Source organism: Oryza glaberrima, chromosome 11 (assembly GCF_000147395.1).
Source record: "Oryza glaberrima chromosome 11, OglaRS2, whole genome shotgun sequence".
NCBI lineage: Eukaryota > Viridiplantae > Streptophyta > Magnoliopsida > Poales > Poaceae > Oryza > Oryza glaberrima.
The window spans coordinates 18,117,550-18,135,744 of record NC_068336.1 but is presented as its reverse complement, the minus strand read 5'-3'; the positions used below and the strand labels follow the sequence as shown (position 1 = coordinate 18,135,744).

The 18,195-nt window shown below is 45.4% G+C and overlaps 1 pseudogene; it reads left to right on the top strand.

The window, feature by feature from the left end:
- The first annotated feature begins 440 nt into the window (after window positions 1-440).
- LOC127755738 (bisdemethoxycurcumin synthase-like) lies at window positions 441-2,291 on the top strand (annotated as a pseudogene).
- Window positions 2,292-18,195: the final 15,904 nt, after the last annotated feature.

Here is an 18,195-nt window from a genome sequence, read left to right as displayed (position 1 = left end):
TTTTTAATACATTTCATAATAAAATATGAAAACATATATGATACCATATGAGAAAATTTTATAATAATGCTAGCCGCACAATCTGTGCGGGCCACCATACTAGTTCATATGAATGTTAATGAACATATATGTATGACTAGATTCATTACTTCCTCCGTTAAGTCATTCTAGTATTTCACACATTTATATTGATGTTAATGAATCTAAATAGATAACATCAATATGAATGTGGGAAATGTTAGAATGACTTACATTGTGAAACGGAGGGAGTAACATTTATATGAATGTGAACAATGCTAGAAAGTCTTACATTATAAAACGGAGGAAGTACAGATATGGGAAAAAAAATACAAAAGGGGTTTGTTTTATCCTCTCTAAAATCTTTGCAAATTTGCCATGCCTTTACCAGCCGAATCTGCTGCTCGACAACCACGGGGACGATGCCTCATGCGGCCACCGTCGTCAACGACGCCGTGCAGCCGCGGCGTGCGGCGATGCTCGCCATCGGCACCGCGAACCCGCCCAACTCCTTGTCGCAGGAGGAGTACACCAACTGGTACTTCCGCGTCACCAACAGCGACCACCTCACCAACCTTAAAGACAAGATGAAGAAAATATGTAAATTTCTAATTACTAAGTGTTCGTGTGTTGCAACAGGTTAATATAGGGATGGGCTGCATAGGCCTAACTGCTATGGCATCTAACCGTTTTTTTAACCAGGTTTTGTTTTTAACCAACCCTTTGATTTTTTTTCTTGATTAATTTAAATTTGAGTTTAGCGAATTTTGCTTTGAATTTTTTGTTATACACTTATACTAGTACTATACCCGTGTATTACACCCATAGACAATGATATAAGGATGTGCGGCATGCACCCATAGGCCATAGACAATGATGGAATTAACCGGCTATTTTTTTTTAACCAATTTTCTTTTCGTTTCTGTTTTTGTTTTTAACCAACCCTTTGATTTTTTTTCCCCGGTTTTCTCGAGAATGGGTGGTTATGCACGTAACATGAGGGGGAATGTGGTTTTGGTTTTATAATAATAGAGAAGAGAAAATATTTGCTCTCAGATTTCGAAATGTTTGCATGAAACTTGACAGAACTGTTGCGCGAGAATTTTGTGGAAGAGACATTTTACAATCCTCGATAATGCACCTAAATTTTACACTTAAATTTTTGGTACCTTAAAATATTTAGTATCTAAAGATATAAATTTTTACACTAAAAATATAGTACCTCTAGGTATCTTTTTAAGAATGGTAAAATTAACCTGTGTGAAACATTTTCAGGTAACAGGAGTGGCATCAAGAAGTGACACTTCCACCACACCGATGACACGTTCCGCGACCACCCAGAGCTCGCCGTGCGTGACCAGCCCTCGCTCGACGCGCGCCAAGACATACTAGCGACCGTTGTACCGGAGCTCGCCGCAGCGGCCGCGGCGAGGGCGATCGCCGAGTGGGGCCGCCCGGCGAGTGACGTCACCCACCTCGTGTTCACAACCTACTCCGGCGTGCGCATGCCCGGAGGTGACCTCCGGCTAGCGTCCCTCCTCGGCCTCCGCCGCTCCGTGCAGCGCACGTCTATGTACTTCCACGGGTGCTCCGCCGCCGCCGCGCTCCGCGTCGCCAAGGACCTCGCCGAGAACAACCCCGGCGCACGCGTGCTCGTCGTCAGCGCCGAGCTCAGCCTCACCCTGTTCCGTGCGCCCCAGGATGGCCATGTCGACACGGTCGTCGGGCAGGCGCTATTCGGCGATGGCGCGGGCGCCGTCATCGTCGGCGCTGGCGGGGATGAGCGCCAGGTGTTCGAGATGGTGTCCGCCGCGCAGACGGTGCTGCCCGACAGCGAGGGCGCCGCCGAAGGGCAGCTCAACGCGTCCGGTTTGGTGTTCCGCCCTTCGTTCGAGCTCCCGGCGATGGTGCGCGATAACGTCGAGCAGTGCTTGGCCGAGGGAGTTGGCAAGCATGTCGCCCATGGCGGCTGGAACGACCTCTTCTGGGCGGTGCACCCCGGTGGGAGGAAGATCCTGGACGTCGTGGAGGAACGGCTCGCGTTGGCGCCGGGGAAGCTGGACGCGTCCCGGCGTGTCCTGAGCGAGTACGGGAACATGTCTGGCGCGTCGATTATCTTCGTCCTCGACGAGCTCCGGCGACGGGGCGACATGCCGCCGGGAGGGCTAGGCGTGATGCTGGGGATCGGGCCGGGGATCTCCATCGAGATGATGTTACTGCGTGTGGCGGCAGCTTGAATGGAGCTCTTCGCCATGGAAGGAGGGAATAATTAACTATTTGCCATTTTTATAGGTGGTGATAAAAGATTTGTCACTGGATTCACATGTCTTGTAGACAGCGAGTGGCAAATAATTAATTGACACATCTTAATAGTGGCAAAAAGTTAAATGAACTAAATGTATTTTTGAATTTGAGTAAATTCGTTTTTTATTTTTATTTTTGCGAGAGAGTAAATTCGTAAATTGGTTTTAGAGCTTGAAGACCAAAAAAGCTCATACAAAATCGTACAAACGAGAGGATACATTTTTGAAACATGAAGTCTAATAAAATATTTGAAAACTTTGAAATACACACACACACACACACTGTGAACTAAAAAACACTTGGGAGGAAATATAAAGATGTTCAGCAAGTGCTTATCAGGTTTTATTAATTTGCTGAAACATGCGGATCACCGATATATTTCCAAAATTGTTAACTTAAGTCTCGGTACAGCAGCTAGAGATAACTTGGTCAGTGTAGCAATAACGTAGGCTGTAGCAAGCTGGTGTATAGAGGATGTGACATTGCTAAATGCCCTAGAAACAGACACAAATTAATAGCTGCAAACTGTAAAAAATAGGGAACATAAACTTTTTTATATCAAATATAGAGCAAGTCATATATGTTTGATTAATTTTTTTAGCAAAAGGAAGAGACTTTCAACGAATGAAACCATTAGTCCATTACGAAACATTGATTTTACCTCAATCTGTACTGCTGCACACTTTTTTTCAGGAGAACAGATGAAATTATCCCTGCAAAGTTTCTAATCAAACGGTGGAAAATATTTTAGGTGACGTAAAACAACCACAGCAAAGCAAAATAGTAATAACTACATAAAGTGGATCAATTGTATAGGTTTAACGGATAAGTATATAGGATTCACAACCTAATTAAATAGGGAAGATGTCTATGTCTATTTTACTGAATACGACTTGAGAAAAAGGAGATTAATAGACGTATATTGTGCGAACTGGAAAAGAAGAGCAAAATGGCACTACCTATGATTCTTCTATGAACTGAACCACAGATACGGAGAGGAGATTATAATTTGCAAGATTGGAGGTTATGAAAGATGAGGTGCTGGGATCTGGGAGGTGCCGAGGAGCAAAGTGGAGTTTCGATGCTAGCAAAAAGTACACCGAAGGTCCCTCAACTTGTCACCGAGTTAAAAAACGACTCCAACCGCAACACCAGATATCCGGAGTCTCTTAACTAATCAAAACCGATCACAATAAATCCTTCGGTGATTTTGACCCTGATTTTAACCTATGTGGCGGCTTAGTCAGCATGGGACCTACATAGACCCCACATGTCAGCGTGGTGGCGTAAGTCTCCCCCTCTTTCCCCTCCTCTCTATTCTCCTCTCTCTCTCTCACTCTTCTCTTCTCTTCTTTGGGCAAGCCGGCCGGCGGCTGGGGAGCAGGCCACCGGGCGAGGCGGCGGCGGTGGCCGGCCGCAAATGGCGTCGGCGACGCTGCGTCGCCGCCATCGGCGAAGCGGCCCCGCGCGGGTGGGCACCGCGGCGTTGGGCGCGGAGGCGGATGCGAGGCTATCTCGCGTCGTCAAAGTCCCCGTCTCGGGTGGCGAGGAAAGCGAGGACGAGGTTGCCGTCGATCGCCGCGGGGTCATCGCCCTCCGCCTCAGCGGCGGCGAGGGCACGCTCGGCGGTGGTGTGCGCCTCTCGGAGTCGCTCGCCGCTCGGAACCGGCTTCATCGACAACCCGCTCAGCACCGGCTTCAGCGCCGCGCCGTCCCTCGCCGCCATCCCCACTAACCAGTCTGTCGGCCGAGCGTCGTAGTGCAGGCGGCGGCGAGAAGGCAGGCAGCGGGGAGGGATGGGACAGCTATCGTTGCACAATGTTTTTCAGGTGTTGGATCTGCTGGAAGACGCATGCGAGTCATTACTTGACAGCATCGTGGCAGAGAATGCAAGCGTTTCTGCTTGATCTGAATGAAGCTATCTGGAGGCAATGTAAGCATCGTTTTTTCCATGTAACCATGTTCGGTATCTATCTATGCCATTTGATTGCGATTCAGATAACCAGAAAACACTCACATAAGCATGCATGTACCCATGTTCAATTGTTCATACAATGTCAGGCTGGAGACATACTTATATCTTTCATGTACACCATGATTTACACTGTAATAAAATCACCAACTCGAATTACAGAAGCTGAACTGTTTTGTTAGTAACACATTGCACATGTAGGAAGAAGCCACCCCTCGCCGAGGAGCAGCTCGCGAGCTCGGCGTCGGCGACGACGGCGAGGTAGTAGTCGCCGGTGGGCTCAGGGGACTACGAATCCGACGCGTACGTGGCCTCGGCGGTGTCCTAGTGGACGCCCACGGCCGTGCCGGCGGCGGTGGCGAGGGACCTGCTCCCGCGCTTCTTGTGCAGCACATGGTGGGCGCGCCTCGACGACGGCAAGAGCGCGTCGTCGAAGGCGACGGCAAGGCCGGTGGCTCCGGCGCAGCGCTACGCGTCCACGTGACCCGGATGAGGAGCTCCTTCCCGGAGTGCAGCGAGGCACCGTACACCGCCGTGGTTGCCGCCTACAGCGAGCGATCCAGCGCGCCGCCGCGGCGATGCCGACCGAGCTGTTGCCGAAGCACGACAGCTCCCGCATCGCCTCCGGCTTTCGTTTTTTTTTTCCGGCGAGATTAGCTGCCGCTTTGCTGTTGCTGCTGCAATAAAATGGAATGCGCTATGTGGCACGATGGTGGCATCGCCGCGCTCTCGCACGCCGCCTCTGCTCCGCTCCGCCGGCCGCCGTTCAGCCCCGCTCGCCGCTGTCCGTTGCTACTCCCCCGCGGCAAAGAGAATGAAACGAAGAAGAGAGAAAAGAAAGGGGAAAGACGTCCGCGTCCCCGGCCGCCGGACCTCCTCTCCCGCCACGCCCCGTCAGTCTGCTCTAGGGCTGTCAACGAGCCGAGCTCGAGCGAGCTCGTCTGCCTAGGCTCGAGCTCGATACAAGCTCGAGTCGAGCCTATAAAATATTCGAGCTTTCCGACAGGCTCGACTCGTGCTCGACTATCGAGCTCGATTTTTAAGTAAAACAATATATATTTCAAATATAATCTTTAAAAAATAATTAATTTCAAGTTCATCATATTAATAGAAGAGAAAAAAGAATAAAATAAATATATGATATCATATAAGGTATACAAATAACATATTTGATCTCCTAATTTATTAAATAACAACAAAAGTTATATAATACTGGGCTCGTTAGAAGCTTGAGCTCGGCTCGACAAAGCTCGCGAACTTATGGGAGGCTCGGGCTTGGCTCATCTGGAGCTCGAGCCGAGCTCGAATCGAGCCTAGGAGAGCCAACCTCGAGTAGCTCGCGAGCCTTGAGCTTTTTTGACAGCCCTAGTCTGCTCCCTACTCGTCGGCTGGCCTGCGAGAGATAGAAAGAGAGGAGGAAGGGAGGGAAGAGGGGAAAGAGAGAGTTGACGTGGCACGCTGACGTGTGGGGTCCACGTGGGTTCCACGCTGACTCAGCTGCCACGTAGGCTAAAACCGGGGTAAAAATCACTGAAGGAACTATTGTGACCGGTTTTGATTAGTTAATGGATCCGGATATCTGGTTTTGCGTTTGATGACCTTTTTTAAACTCGATGACAAGTTCAGGGACCTTCGCCCCTTTGGTGTAATTTTTCCTTCGATGCCTACGTGCCTACACATGGTTGGCCTGGCCCATGGTTCACCTTAACACCAAAGCAATTTGACGGTGTCATCTTTTCGCTTATGCTTATACTTATTAGCCAAAATTTAAATTATTATTGATTTTATTTTTTTTATAAAAATTTATTTTTCAGCCTTTGCTTTTAGATCGTTAAGAACATGTAAATAAAAATTTGAGTAAAGTCCATCACCGGTCCCTAAACTTTTACCGATGTGTCATCCCAGCCTCTAAACTCGCAAATCGACCATTCAGATCCTCAAACTTATTCGATTATATCATCCCGGTCTCTAAACTTGTAGATCACTCGTTTAGGTCCTCCAACTTATTCAGTTGTGTCACCCCGGTCCCTAAACAGGACGGTCTAAAAACTTTATATTAAAAATAATTCATAACTTTTTCATGTAAACTCTAATGAAGACAAACTTTATATCAAAATTATAGCCCTCGACGCGACCTACAACTTTGTAGTTGAAATGTTTTTGAATTAAAACTGTTTAGGGTCCCAAAATATTGTTGCATGTTTATAGATTTTGTAATTTTAGTTTTAAAATTACATTTTGGGACAAAAAATGACTTAAAATAAAAAAAATTCAACTACAAAGTTGTAGATCGCGTCGAGGGCTACAAGTTTGATATAAAGTTTGTCTTCATTAGAGTTCACATGAAAAAATTATAAATTATTTTTAAATATAAAGTCTTTAGACCGTCCTATTTGACCCAGATAATATTTAAATCCAAGTTTAGAGACCGGGGTGACACAACTGAATAAGTTAGAGGACCTAAACGAGCGATGTGTAAGTTTAGGGACCGGAATGACACAGTCGAACAAGTTTGAGGACCTGAACGGTCGATTTATGAGTTTAGGGACCGGGATGACACAACGATACAAGTTTAGAGATCGGTGATGGACTTTACTCTAAAATTTTACTTACAAATTACTTTTCGTTTGTAAATATATCGTTGATGGAAACCTTAATCCTGCCGTGTCGTGGAATCCGCCGTAGTGGGGATCGACCATATAGATATATAGGATTTGGTTGATCAAACCAAATCCCTTTTTTAGTGGAAAATATTTGGCCGTGGGCCTTCTAGGCTCTATCAGGCCGGCGCATTTTACTTGGGCCAGATAACTGTATCGTGGCTGGGCTGGATGTTCACAGAAAATCTGGGACCACATTGACCGAACGATCAGTAATATCGACTTCTTTTTTTGCCCTTTTGCAGTTTTTCAGCTGATTAAGGAATAGCGAGTCTGTTTGAGAGCTATGTACAGTCCAAGACTTATTTTAGCCTTCAGTTTTTTTTTTAAACGAATAAGTAAGCTGTCAATTTCATTGCATATAAAAGAAGTAAACTTTAAAGGTGAGAAAGAAAAAAAAAATCAAGACCTTCAGTACGAGCAATTAAAAAGAAAGCCAACTACCGAGATCTCTCGTGCCTACCAAATACCACGATTTGGCATTCTGTTTGATTTTAGCCAGAAGGCTACCTATGATCAATAGCTCTTTTGTTGAAAGGTTCTACGATTCCTTTCATTCCAGATTTTTCAGGCTACCAAGAGCGTTAATGTGCGCAGGGCTTTTTTTTCTGGAGCATCTTTTGTATTTGCGTCTTTTGTATTTTAGCCTTCAGTTAAGTCATGCATGCAGCGATATAATAGAGGTATCTCCAATTCTCCATGCATGCAAGTTTGATAATGTTGCTGCTCAAGGATCTATGTTTTTTATGTTTGTTTACCGACCTTCGTACACACAATAAACTACAAATAGGGCGAGGTAAGAGTCCCTCAACTAGTTAGTTTTTTATTTAACCTACCCACAGGATTTAAGTTTTGGATTTATCATGGGTGCTCATATTTACAACTAGAGTAAAGCGTACGGGCGGTTCTTAAACTTGTAGAAGTGTGTCATCTAGGTCCCTAAACTCTCAAAATGCATATACAAGTCCCAGAACTTGTCATAGTGTGTCATTTAGGTCCCAAATCGTCACAATCTCTTCAGGATCCTACGTGGTGTTGATGTGGCATGCCACGCGGACATGACATGGCATTAATTTGACTGACAAATGGGACCCATTTAATTTTTTTCCTTTTTCTTTTTTTTCCTTCTCTTTTCCCCCTTTATTCTTCTTTCTCTGTGACCCGCCACGCGGACATGACATGGCATTAATTTGACTGACAAATGGGACCCATTTAAATTTTTTCCTTTTGCTTTTTTTTCCTTCTCTTTTCCCCTTTATTCTTCTTTCTCTGTGACCCGCCACGCGGACATGACATGGCATTAATTTGATTGACAAATGGGACCCATTTAAATTTTTTTCTTTTTCTTTTTTTCCTTCTCTTTTCCCCTTTATTCTTCTTTCTCTGTGACCCGAGCAGAAGAAAGGAAAAAAAGAAGAATGAGAAGAAAATGGAAAAGAAAAGGAAAAATAAAAGAAGAAGAAAAAAAAGAAAATGACACGTCACGTCCATGTGGCATGCCACATCAGCGCCACGTAGGATCCTAGAGGGGATGTGTCGATTTAGGACCTAGATGATACACTTTGACAAGTTCTGGGACCCGGATATGCATTTTGAGAGTTTAAGGACCTATATGACACAACCCTACAAGACTAAGGACCGCCAATACACTTTACTCTTACAACTAATATTTGTTTACGATGACTTTATCAACCTCAAGATTTGATGGCAGAGAAGTTTAAAAAATAAATTTAGTATATATATATATATATATATATATATATATATATATATATATATATATATATATATATATATATAGCACCGTATTTTGTTCTGAATGGCATTACAAATTGAATGACAATATCAACACAAGCATCAGTACATCTTCTGGAGTACTTAGCATCAGAACAATCTGGTCCATCAGGAGTATGACAGATTGTTAGCTGAACTCTTCTGAACTAACATACTGCCTCCGGAGTAACAAACTGAATTCTTCTAGTTCTAGAGATAAGCCATCAAGAATTTTCATGGCACATATGTACTGGAAACTTCCAAGAGAATTGGTTAGTGATTATCAATTCAAGAGAACTGAGTATATTAAACCTCATGACTGAATGTACTTGTAGTTTTGTCTGTTGTCATTAAGAACTAAAGAATGTACTCCTGTTACATCTCTACCCTATAGTTAAACAAGTGGTTTTACTCATTCATCATGTGACACATCCAACGATCGAAAATGATCTGATGAGTTGCATTTGACGGCATCCGCGCCTCCTCCACCCGATCGCGCCTCTCCCTCACGCACCTGCCCCCATTCCCATCCCCACGCATCGCCGCACACACCAGCATTCCCATTAGGCCATTACGCATCGTGCTGACGCTGCTCCACCACTACCGCCACCGGATCCCCGCGCGGCGCCGACTTCCACATCATCCGCGGCCGCTGCTGACCAGCACCACCGCTACGCATCGCGTTGACACCTCTCCACCCTCTTTCCTTTGCACGCCTTCCTCCCCACATCGTCGTGGCTGCGCCCCCGTCCTGTCCGCCGCCGAGTTCGCCCCTCAGGCCACAGCACCCTCGCCCAGATCGGTGCCGCTGCTGACCCGAAATATAGATTTCCCGATCTTCAAAAAGAATGACGGTGTTGCTCCTACTAACAATATCTGATGAGGACATCAACACCGTCGATACATCCACGTCCCCCCATGTACAGCATGATGGTCCTATTACCCGCGCTCGTGCACGTCAACTAAATTATCAGGTGAGTTCTTTCTTGAGTTCATATTCCTCGTCTTTATACCCCGGAGACGCGTGCACTCGTGTTTTACTCAGGAACGATGGAGAGGATCCAAAGGGAAGAGGATTCGCGCGGGGTGGATTCGGACTGCAGGGCAGCGCCAACTTCTGACGGCCGCCACGACTTCATGTGAACTCCGATTTGGGCGTGCAAGTACTTCATGGAAAGCTTATCAAGTCTACTTTCAAATGGATCCAGCCACATGTCCATATCTCTTCTGGAGCGGTCGCAATTGTCATTTTACTCCCGACTGTTTTCTGTCCATGGTGCTGCGCCACCTCTTTTGGCCCAATGGGCTGTGTATCCAAGTTGGGCCCATTAGGGGCGCGTCCTAGGGTTGGAGCACGACCCTATGGTCGTTCTTCCCCTCTTCTTATACCTCTAGTCGCCGCCAAGAACAGGCGGGTTTTGATGATAGAGATAGCTACTTGCTACCGGCTCGCAGCGCGCGTGTTGGCTAAACCGCCCGTCTGCCTGTAATCGGAACCCCACCATATTGTGTTTGATAGCGAAACTTTCATCTTTATCTAGCAATTTCAGTGCTTGTCCTACTTGTTCTTGCTTGTTCTTCGATTGCTTGCAGGACGAGTGCCCTCGTGGCCGGGTTGACACGCACCACAAGTTCGCGGCGACCATAGGAGACGGTGTATCGGTTGCTAAGGCGCAGCGTCTTTGGACGGTTGTAGTCGGGCCGTGAACGTCGTCTTCATCCAATCGAGTTATCCCTTACCTCTCATCGAAAGATCGGGCCACAAACCCTAGCGGGTTCGCATCAGGTGGTATCAGAGCGTGGTTCATCGGTGAGAGAATTTACCCTTCCCTTCGTCATTAATTTTTTTTTCCTATAGTCCAGAAAAGACCAACAAAAAAAAATATAGTAGATTAGTTTTCCCGTGATCCTATAGACCATTGTGCCTTTTTACTAGTACTGCTTAGTTAAGGCTTGTTGAGTTTTCGATTGCATCGGTTGTGTTAATTTGCTGGTCTTAGCGTTAGGCGATTAGAGTTTCGAGTCCTTGCCACCACCGCACATCGCCACCTTCATCAATTTTGCCGTCATCACCACCGTCACCACCATCGCAGTCACCCACCAAATCACTTTCTATTTGTGTTTGATCTATTGCCGATAGCTTTTGTGAGTTGCCTTGTAACCTGCCGCCACTAGAAAGGAAATAGAACCCTGATTCGAGTGACCTTCCTTAAAACAATCATATCTTTTTCATACGGACTCGAAATTAGGCTTATAATATATCCACGGACATCTACAAAAAAAGTTACATCCGTTTCTCCCCAGCTTTGCCGGGTTCGGCAAATTTAAAATCGCCAAATTCCTCTTGCAAAATTCTGTTTTTGTGGCGAGAAGCTTCGGGACCTATTCGCATAGCACTTTGAAAAAATTCTACAAGCTTCATACTTTGTCCGTTTGAGATAAGATTTTCTGTGGTTGGTTCCAGTGTGCTCCTGGTTGTGAAAAAAATATCAAAAAAATAAAATAAAAAAAAAAAGTTGTGTCTCTCTCCTCAGCACTAGAGAGAGCAAGCAAAAAAAAAAAAAAAAAAAAAAAAAAAAAAAAAAGAGGATCCAGCGAGCACACCCCACCATTCCCCCTTTGTCACCACCTTCCACCACCGTTTCTTGTTTTCGTTGCTGTTTGGGTTTGTGTTTTGTGGCGTCCTTTGTGGTTAGGCTCGCGTCTCTACTTCGACCAGCCTAGGACCAGCACTGTACACTATACCCTTGAGCGATTATTCAATTTGCTTTGGCTAACGTGGTTTCTAGTTTTCTCTTGAGCATTGCTTTCAGCCCACCAACAGCTCCACCACAAACCCGACTACAGCTTGACAGGTCTTGTTGCTACAGCACCGATACACCTCGTTCCACGGTTGCTAACTTGTGGGTTGCTGTCCCCCTCCTGTGGGCAAGGTAAGAACTGGTAAGAGCTTGTGAGACAAGCTGCGAGTGAAGTGAGAGTGAGCGTCTTGCAAAAAGCTACATCCCAATAGTTGTGTAGGGCTTACATTACATCCTCCATTGTTTTGTTGTCCTTCATTTCTAACCCATGGCAGGTCCAGAGGATAAAGATGAGGAGGGTGCATCTCATTCTCCACGCACCAAAGGCATCATCCAATACTTTACAAGGCAAGTGAAGCAGCACACAGAAGGACTTGATACAGATTTGCAGGTGACAAATGAGAAGATTGGACAATTGGAGTCCACGCAGATCTCCACCAACACTAAGCTTACAGGGCTGGAGACAGCGGTCGCCCGCATTGACACTAGCCTTGCTGCTCTTGTGAGGCATTTTGATGCTCTCAATGCTGGAGGCACTGGTGGGGGTAATGACGATGACGTTGACGGAGAGTACGTCGAGGATAATTTGGAGGATGAATATATTGCTGACACTGAACAAGATGATCGAGATGCTCGAGATCGTCGACGGCTACACAACAATCGACGAGGTATGGGTGGTCGCCGCCGACGCGAGGTACGCAACAATGATGATGCTTTTTCTAAAATTAAATTTAAGATTCCTCCTTTTGATGGAAAATATGATCCTGATGCGTACCTCTCTTGGGAGATTGCTGTTGACCAAAAATTTGCATGCCATGAGTTTCCTGAGAACACTAGAGTTAGAGCTGCTACGAGTGAGTTCACCGATTTTGCTTCGGTTTGGTGGATAGAACATGGCAAGAAAAATCCTAATAACATGCCACAAACTTGGGATGCTTTGAAACGGGTCATGCGGGCTAGATTTGTTCCTTCTTACTATGCACGTGACTTGCTGAATAGGTTGCAACAATTGAGACAGGGTGCAAAAAGTGTAGAGGAATATTATCAGGAGTTACAAATGGGCTTGCTTCGTTGTAATTTAGAGGAAACTGAGGACGCTGCCATGGCTAGATTTTTGGGTGGGTTAAACCGCGAGATCTATGACATCGTAGACTATAAAGATTACACTAATATGACCCGATTGTTTCATCTTGCTTGTAAGGCTGAAAGGGAAGTGCAGGGACGACGTGCTAGTGCCAAGGCTAATTTTTCTGCAGGTAAAACTTCATCATGGCAGACACGCACCACTCCTCCGGCCGGCCGTACTGCTTCTCCGTCTTCCACACCCACAACCAGTCGAGCAGCACCTCCTCCATCTAGTGACAAGTCAGCGACAAAGGCTGCTCAGCCAGCACCGAGTGCTTCTTCAATGGCATCCACAGGCCGAATGAGAGATGTTCAGTGCCACCGTTGCAAGGGCTTTGGGCATGTGCAGCGTGACTGCCCTAGCAAGCGAGTTTTGGTAGTCAAAAACGATGGTGAGTACTCCTCTGCTAGTGATTTCGATGATGATACACTTGCTTTGCTTGCGGCTGACCATGCAGATAATGAGCCACCGGAAGAGCACATTGGAGCTGCATTTGCGGATCACTATGAGAGCCTCATTGTGCAGCGTGTCCTTAGCGCACAAATGGAGAAGGCGGAGCAAAATCAGCGACACACGTTGTTCCAAACAAAGTGTGTCGTCAAAGAGCGTTGTTGCCGCATGATCATTGATGGAGGTAGCTGCAACAACTTGGCTAGCAGCGAGATGGTGGAGAAGCTCGCACTTAGCACCAAACCGCACCCACATCCATACTACATCCAATGGCTGAACAACAGTGGTAAGGCGAAGGTAACAAAACTGGTGCACATTAATTTTGCAATTGGAAATTACCATGATGTTGTTGAATGTGATGTTGTGCCCATGCAAGCATGTAATATTCTGCTAGGTAGACCATGGCAATTTGATAGGGATTCTATGCATCATGGTAGGTCAAACCAGTACTCTTTTCTGTACCATGATAAGAAAATTGTGTTGCATCCCATGTCTCCTGAAGATATTTTGCGTGATGATGTTGCTAAGGCTGCCAAATCCAAATGTGAGAGTGATAAAAAAGCCCAATCTGATGGCAAGACACCTGAGACAATCAATTTGAAACCCAAATGCTTACTTGCTACTAAATATGATATTAATGAGTTGATTGCATCACCTTCAGTTGCCTATGCTTTGGTATGCAAAGATGCTTTGATTTCACTTCACGATATGCAGCATTCTTTGCCCCCTGCTGTTGCTAACATTTTGCAGGAGTACTCTGATGTGTTTCCCAAGGAAGTGCCACCGGGGCTGCCACCGGTGCGCGGCATTGAGCATCAAATCGACTTGATCCCAGGTGCTTCCCTACCGAACCGTGCGCCATACCGAACCAACCCTGAGGAAACCAAGGAGATTCAACGTCAAGTTCATGAGTTGCTTGATAAAGGGTATGTACGCGAGTCTCTTAGTCCATGTGCGGTTCCGGTAATTTTGGTACCTAAGAAAGATGGTTCATGGCGTATGTGTGTTGATTGTAGAGCTATTAATAACATTACCATTCGATATCGTCATCCTATTCCTAGGTTAGATGATATGCTTGATGAATTGAGTGGCTCTATTGTGTTCTCCAAAGTTGATTTGCGTAGTGGTTACCACCAGATTCGTATGAAGTTGGGTGATGAATGGAAAACAGCATTTAAAACGAAGTTTGGGTTGTATGAGTGGTTAGTGATGCCTTTTGGTTTAACTAATGCACCCAGCACTTTCATGAGGTTGATGAATGAGGTTTTGCGTCCTTTCATTGGAAAATTTGTGGTGGTCTACTTTGATGATATCTTGATTTACAGCAAGTCTATGGGTGAACATTTTAATCATTTACGTGCTGTTTTTAATGCTCTTCGTGATGCACGTTTATTTGGTAACCTTGAGAAGTGCACCTTTTGCACAGATCGAGTTTCTTTTCTTGGCTATGTTGTAACTCCGCAGGGGATTGAGGTTGATCAAGCCAAGGTTGAGGCAATTCAGAGTTGGCCGACTCCTAAAACGGTCTCACAAGTGCGGAGCTTTCTAGGACTCGCGGGGTTCTATCGCCGCTTTGTGCAGGATTTCAGCACCATTGCTGCACCATTGAATGCGCTTACAAAGAAGGGAGTGCCTTTCACTTGGGGCACATCACAAGAGAACGCCTTCCACATGTTGAAAGATAAGTTGACCCATGCACCTCTTCTCCAACTTCCCGATTTTAATAAGACTTTTGAACTTGAATGTGATGCTAGTGGGATTGGATTGGGTGGTGTTTTGCTACAAGAAGGAAAACCTGTTGCATATTTTAGTGAAAAGTTGAGTGGGCCTGTTCTGAATTATTCTACTTATGATAAGGAATTGTATGCTCTTGTGCGAACTTTAGAAACATGGCAGCATTATTTGTGGCCCAAGGAATTTGTCATACATTCTGATCATGAGTCTTTGAAGCATATTCGTAGTCAAGGGAAACTGAACCGTAGACATGCTAAATGGGTTGAATTTATTGAATCTTTTCCTTATGTTATCAAACACAAGAAAGGGAAGGAGAACATCATTGCTGATGCTTTGTCTAGGAGATACACTTTGTTGACACAACTTGACTACAAGATTTTTGGCCTGGAAACAATCAAAGACCAATATGCGCATGATGCTGATTTTAATGATGTGTTGCTGCATTGTAAGGATGGCAGAACATGGAACAAATTCGTCATCAATGATGGGTTTGTTTTCAGAGCTAACAAGCTATGCATTCCAGCTAGCTCCGTTCGCTTGTTGTTGTTGCAGGAAGCGCATGGAGGCGGTTTGATGGGCCATTTTGGTGCCAAGAAGACACATGACATCCTTGCTAGTCATTTCTTTTGGCCACAGATGCGAAGAGATGTTGGCAGGTTCGTTGCTCGTTGCGCTACATGTCAAAAGGCTAAGTCACGCTTACATCCACATGGTTTGTATATGCCTCTTCCTGTTTCTACTATTCCTTGGGAAGATATTTCAATGGATTTTGTGTTAGGATTGCCTAGGACCAAGAGGGGGCGTGATAGCATTTTTGTGGTTGTGGATAGATTTTCTAAAATGGCACATTTCATACCATGTCATAAAACTGATGATGCTTCTCATATCGCTGATTTGTTCTTTCGAGAAATTGTTCGCTTGCATGGTGTGCCAAACACAATTGTTTCTGATCGTGACACAAAATTTCTTAGCCATTTTTGGAGAACTTTGTGGGCTAAATTGGGGACTAAACTTTTGTTCTCTACTACTTGTCATCCCCAAACGGATGGACAAACTGAAGTGGTGAATAGAACCTTGTCTACTATGCTTAGGGCTGTTTTGAAGAGAAATATCAAGATGTGGGAAGAATGCTTGCCTCATATTGAATTTGCTTATAATCGTTCCTTGCATTCTACTACAAAAATGTGCCCATTTCAGATTGTGTATGGTTTGTTGCCTCGTGCTCCAATTGATTTGATGCCTTTACCATCTTCTGAAAAACTGAATTTTGATGCTAAGCAACGTGCTGAGTTGATGTTAAAACTGCATGAGACAACTAAAGAAAACATAGAGCGCATGAATGCTAAGTATAAGTTTGCTGGTGACAAAGGTAGAAGGGAATTGAATTTTGAACCTGGAGATTTGGTTTGGTTGCATTTGCGAAAAGAACGATTTCCTGATTTGAGAAAGTCTAAATTGATGCCTAGAGCTGATGGACCATTTAAAGTGTTAGCAAAGATTAATGAGAATGCATATAAGCTTGATTTGCCTGCAGATTTCGGGGTTAGTCCCACATTTAACGTTGCAGATTTGAAGCCGTATTTGGGAGAAGAAGATGAGCTTGAGTCGAGGACGACTCAAATGCAAGAAGGGGAGGATGATGAGGACATCAACACCGTCGATACATCCACGTCCCCCCATGTACAGCATGATGGTCCTATTACCCGCGCTCGTGCACGTCAACTAAATTATCAGGTGAGTTCTTTCTTGAGTTCATATTCCTCGTCTTTATACCCCGGAGACGCGTGCACTCGTGTTTTACTCAGGAACGATGGAGAGGATCCAAAGGGAAGAGGATTCGCGCGGGGTGGATTCGGACTGCAGGGCAGCGCCAACTTCTGACGGCCGCCACGACTTCATGTGAACTCCGATTTGGGCGTGCAAGTACTTCATGGAAAGCTTATCAAGTCTACTTTCAAATGGATCCAGCCACATGTCCATATCTCTTCTGGAGCGGTCGCAATTGTCATTTTACTCCCGACTGTTTTCTGTCCATGGTGCTGCGCCACCTCTTTTGGCCCAATGGGCTGTGTATCCAAGTTGGGCCCATTAGGGGCGCGTCCTAGGGTTGGAGCACGACCCTATGGTCGTTCTTCCCCTCTTCTTATACCTCTAGTCGCCGCCAAGAACAGGCGGGTTTTGATGATAGAGATAGCTACTTGCTACCGGCTCGCAGCGCGCGTGTTGGCTAAACCGCCCGTCTGCCTGTAATCGGAACCCCACCATATTGTGTTTGATAGCGAAACTTTCATCTTTATCTAGCAATTTCAGTGCTTGTCCTACTTGTTCTTGCTTGTTCTTCGATTGCTTGCAGGACGAGTGCCCTCGTGGCCGGGTTGACACGCACCACAAGTTCGCGGCGACCATAGGAGACGGTGTATCGGTTGCTAAGGCGCAGCGTCTTTGGACGGTTGTAGTCGGGCCGTGAACGTCGTCTTCATCCAATCGAGTTATCCCTTACCTCTCATCGAAAGATCGGGCCACAAACCCTAGCGGGTTCGCATCAATATCTGAGCCATGTGAACAAGATTAATTAGAAGGATTAATTAGAAGGAGTATTACAGATTAAATAATGCGTTTATATTAAACTATTTTTGGGCTTATATGTTAATTTCTTGAATGCAAATTGATATGTCGTTTTGCTCTTCGAAAGAAAATAGAACAACAAAAACATCCGGTGGGATTTTTCTATTTATCACTATTGTACTATAAAATATCACCAAAACATTAGCACGGGCAAATTACTAGTGAATGTACTCCTGTTACATGAGAAATGATTAACCAAATTTTGAATGGTAAATAAGATCATGTTCGTGGAAATGATCAGCCAAATTTTGCGCATCTAACACTAGAACGGATACCATCATCTCAATCGGGCGGCAACCCCCATCTCAATCGGGCATGGCGTCCGTCACAGGCTAGAAGTCACTGATGTGAAAAGTTATCTCAATCGGGCAAACGGCCGTCACAGATGAACCTATCTCAATCGGGCCATAATTAAAGCCCGTCACCGATAGCTTTGACCCAGACGATCAGTCAAACTATAGCCCGTCACGGGTGACCTATCTCAATCAGGCCTAAACTACAGCCCGTCACAGATGACCCTTATCTGTGACAGGCATTAACTATAGCCCGTCACAGATGAGTCATCTCAATCGGGCCTAAGTTAATGCCCGTCACAGATGAGTATAATCCCAAAAAAAAATAAATTTTATTTTTAGGCATGCCGTCCAACCTCTGTCACGCCAGTCTTTTTTGTCCTTACTCGTGTGCACCTGGGATGAGCTTCCCGATTGGTCACCTATCCCAAAATTGCTA